This window comes from Nicotiana tomentosiformis, chromosome 1, assembly GCF_000390325.3.
Source record: "Nicotiana tomentosiformis chromosome 1, ASM39032v3, whole genome shotgun sequence".
NCBI classification, from domain to species: domain Eukaryota; kingdom Viridiplantae; phylum Streptophyta; class Magnoliopsida; order Solanales; family Solanaceae; genus Nicotiana; species Nicotiana tomentosiformis.
Window position 1 is genome coordinate 125,862,986 of NC_090812.1, and position 5,201 is coordinate 125,868,186.

Sequence of the window (5,201 nt, forward strand, 5' to 3'; positions counted from 1 at the left end):
ATTTCTTCATTTCTCTCACTTGTTGGTCGAATATAGAGCTCTTTGAGGAGGGATTTTTACGTAGCACTTTGAGGTAAGTGATTTCTATGCATATGAATTTAAAACGTATATTATGGGTAGATTTTAACATGAAATAATATGAAAATTATATGTTTAGTTGGAAAACCTAGGTCTTGGATAAAAATGGGATTTAGCCACGAAAATGGTTATGGAATTGGGTAGAAATTATATATTTGAGTTCATAAGGTTATGGATAATATTTATCTTCGAAAATTTCTGCAATCCGGGCATGTGGGCCCGGGGCGAATTTTAGGAATCTTTCAATTTGGGTTGGGTAATTACTCTAATAGTTAAATTATGAACTTTTGAGCATGTATTGATTAATTTATATAACATTTGGCTAGTTTTGGATTGTTCGGCACCGAGTTGAGATTTTAGAGCAAATTGTGGGCCGGAAAGTGAGCTTTGAGACTAGGTAAGTCTCTTTCCTAACCTTGTAAGAGGGAATTTACCTCATAGGTGATTTAAATTACTATTTGCTCCTAATTGTGGGGGCTACGTATGTACGAGGTGGCGAGAGTCCGTGCGTAGCTACTAATTATGCTTATGTCCAGGTAGTTTAGGACCCAAATCATAAAATACTTGTAATGTTTGCACCCTACTTGTTAATTAAAGTGCCTAAATTATATTGGAAACGTGATAGAGGAATTGTAAAAGACCATATTTCCCTTACTAGAGCTTTGGAGGGTTACTTGACCGTTAATAGAAATTGTGTTTCCTTGAGTATTAGCCTTGCAATAACTTCTAAATCGGATGTTCATGAAGTACCCTCTCTTATTGTAGAGCGGGCCGAACGCCTCAGCAGTAAAATAGATGCATCTATGGTTCGTGTCGCTCGACCCTCGGCAGCGTACACATTATTCTAGATTGGGCCGTACGACCTCGGCATAAATCGTGCGTGATAATACTCGGAACCTAATTATACTTGATATTATTTTATGGCTTAAGCGGTTATAATTTTTAAATGACAGAAATTGACTTGGAATTTATTATTAGTGAAAGAATTATCACTGCTTGTTATTGAGTTATATTTATTATTTACATAACCCATGCTTATTTAGGATTCCTGTATTTTATTGTTAGCCCATAGTAAGTGTCGATGTCGACCCCTCGTCACTACTTCTTCGAGGTTAGACTAGATACTTACTGGGTACATGTTATTTATGTACTCAAGCTATACTTCTGCATTAATCATGCAGGATCTGAGGCAGGTGCATCTAGCGGTCATATCGGCGCGCACCCCCGTTACCTCGAAGCGTAGTGGTGAGTTGCTTCCTGAGTCGTTCTATAGCACCTAGAATCTCTCTTTTGTATTTATTTTTTGTCTACTTTATTTCAGACAGTAGTTAGAGTTTTGTATATTCTACTAGTTGCTCATACACTGGTGACACCAGGTATTGGAGTATCTATGTCACTATATTTGCCCACTCAATTGCCTTTATTTTATCTTATTAAATTTTCTTCTCCTTAGTCTCTTAATAAATGGATTTTATTTACTTGGAAACTTATTAAAAGAGAAATCGCATGGTCAGTTCACCGTTGGCTTGACTAGCTGCGACGTTGGGTGTCATCATGACCTATAGGAAAAATTGGATCGTGACAACATGGTATCAGAGCACTAGGTTCACGTAGATCTCACAAGTGATGAGCAGGCCTAATAGAGTCCTGCGGATCGATGCGGAGACGTCCGTACTTATCTTCGAGAGGCTATAGGATGTTAGGAAACCACTCTTTCTTCATCTCTTATCGTGCAGCTGATGTTGTGCTAAGTATATTTCTCTTATTCTTTCACAGATGGTGAGAACGCGCGCGGCGAAGATACCCGATCATGGCGGAGCTGCTCCCCCAGTTGCTAAAGGCTGAGGCTGAGGCAGAGGGAGGGATCCACCCCGTGGTAGAGGACGAGGATGTCCCAGAGTTGCCCCAGTTGTGCCATCAATGGATCCAGTAGAGGATCCTATTATTGAGGAGCAGGGCGAAGTGCCTGCAGTAGAGCTAGCCCCAGTGGATTTCATGTCCGCACCGGGATTCTAGAAAGTCATGGCTCGTATACTGCAGTTCATGGATTCTATGACTCAAGATGGTTTATTTCCAGCGGACCTAACCACATCTCAGGCAGGAGAGGGAGCACAGACCCCTACTGCTCAGGCTCCAGGGCATGCAGCTACTGTATACCAGACCCCGGGCTCACTACCCGTGGTAGTAGTTCAGCCAGTTACAGCAGCTATACTTGAGCCTAGACCAGTTGCGGCCGACAAGCCGCAGAAGCTATTGGACAGATGGACTAGGCTACATCCTTCTCTCTTTGGAGGTGAGCGACATGAGGACCCCCAGGACTTTATTGATCGGTGCAGGGCGGACTGTACAACATGAAGATATTGGAGTCCCACGGGGTAGACCAACAGGTTCTCCCTTCATGACTTGGGACCAGTTCATACGCCTCTTCTTGGACAGATATATTCCACCCTCTCAGAGGGAAGAGTTGCAATTTCAGTTCGAGCAGCTCCAGCAGGGCCAGATGTCAGCGACCGACTATGAGGCGAGATTCTCTGAGTTGTCTCGCCATGCACTTATGATACTTACTACCGATGTAGAGAGAGTGCGGAGGTTTGTTGCAGGTTTGCACTATGGTATTCAGGCCACTATGGCCCGAGAGGTTGAGATGGGGATTTCTTACAAGCTAGTTGTGGAGATAACTCGGAGGATCGAGGGTGTCCGTCAGCAGAGCCGAGAGCAGGAGACGAGGGATAAGCGGTTTCGATATTCTGGAGAGTTTATTGGTGCCCCGACTGGGGGAAGGGGTCAGTTTGTGAGGGGTCAGTCTAGCAGGCCCACATATCCAGCACCATTGCTTCCTCGGGGTGCTCTAGTGCGGCCTTATTTCAGCGCCATTCTAGAGAGCTCCTACCGTTCACCAGCTATTCAGGGTTCCTCCATTGGGCCTTCAGTCCATCAAGGTCAGACTTCAGGTCAGCAGTCCGCCGTACCAAGAGGTTGTTTCGAGTGCGGGGATCTTGGTCATGTGAGGGGGTTCTGCCTTAGACTTTGGGGCAAGGTAGTGCAGTAGGGTCAACTGTCACGCCCCGAACCTAGGAGCGAGACTAGCACCGGGTGCCTCACCTAACCTGGCGTACCAAATTGCGGCTAAGGGACTCTGAACATATAATGTCATACTTTGGCCATGGGGCCACCTTGCAAGACAATTTGCGAAGCAAAATATAAAACTGCAAGGAAACTAGCGCTAACTAAACATCAATATAAAGGTAGGACGACAAGGCCATCATAGCTACTACAGCTGACAAACCACCAAATTATACATACCAGGCCTACAAACCCAACATACTGCACTAACCAATAGGATATGTCTACAAGCCTCTACTGATAGATGTACTGTGATCGGAATAGGTCCCCGACCTACCCATAACATATATACAGATATACATAAGATGTACACAAAACTCTAGACCTGGCAACTCCGAAAGACGTGGAGCTTACCGATCAGGCTGAACTCGGGTAACACCTACTGAGGAGGTCTACCCGTCTGTCTGTCTGAACCTACACGCATGAAATGCAGCACCCCCAGAAAAGGGACGTCAGAACGAAATAGTGTACCGAGTATGTAAGGCAATAAAATAACTGAAAGCTGAAACTGAACTGATAATATGATAACTGAAATTAACTAGGAGTCAAAGATGATCTAGAGATATACTTACCTGCTGATACTGACTCAACTCTCTCAATATAGTAAGTAAAATAAATGTCCGGCCCTATAGGGCTCAGAACGTGTAACTGCTCCGCCGTAGTATGCTAGCTCATAGGCGCTCGGCCATACTAGGCTCTGTATCTTTGCCATTTTGGGTTCGCTCATAGGCGCTCGGTCATAGTAGGCTTGGTATATAACTTACCATCTGATCAGAGGTCGCCCAATAGAGGCCTGCCCACCGATTATAGCTCGATGGTGGTGCAAATACTATATATATATATATATATATATATATATATATATATAGACCTTCTGCTCTCTTGACTGAATAAATACAAAACTAAACTGAATATGAAGTCTCGATAAGGAATAATATTGTAACTTATGAGACTAGAATAATGTGAATAAATTCATGAATACAAACTTCTCTTTATGCCTCATTATTAACATATGTAGCTACGAGATCATGCCAAAATAAAGGAAGGGCTTAGCCTTAACATACGTTATCACAATCTTTCCAATCACCAAGTTGAACTCACCTCTTCACACCTTAATCTACAAGAATGATAATAATACTATCGTTAAGTTACGAAAGGTACAACTATCGCACAACGAACGACAAGCTTATTTTGTATTAAAACGGGCAGCATCTCCCATATAATCCTTACTTCCTCAAAATTCAAGATAACACCAACAATACAAGAACAGAACAATAACAACATATATACATCATTTTCCAGCCCTATATATGCCATCAAATACTACAAAATAACCCAACACACCCCAATCTCTTCATACACAAAACGACCACCGTAGTAGTGTCAAACGACCCGGAAATGTTATGACGAACGACCAGCCCACCACCCTACATTTATATGGTGTTTATACACCCCCTTCCTCCTCCAAAACTCCACAAAATAGTAGTAAAACATGCAGCCCAACAGCAACACAAAATAGTCCACAAAACAGTCCGCTACAAGTGAATAACTCGAACCCACGGCTTTCGATCACCGTCCCGTGAGTTCTTACAAGTATAGAAAGACTTACCATGAATTTACAGCAGAAAAAATGGATGAAAGAGAGCAGTTAACTCACCTTATTTGTTGGATAACTCAGCTCCTATCTTGGTTCTTCAAACTCTAGGTTTTACCTCCAATTAGAACTTGAAAGGGAGAGAAAATCAATTAGGGTTTGTGGGAAACTTTTGGGAGGATTTTTGCAGAGCTTATGTCTGGTTATTATGCTCAGTTTTAAGTCTAATATATGAAGAAAATAGGCTTTTAAAAGGCCTCTTTGGACGACCTGAAATGGCCTATTTTTGGGCTCTCATTTAAGCAAGTAGGTGACACACCTACTTGTCACCTAGCAGCTTGCGCAGTATTGCAAAAATACCCATATCTCTCTACTCTGATGTCGTATTGAAAAACGGTTTAATGAG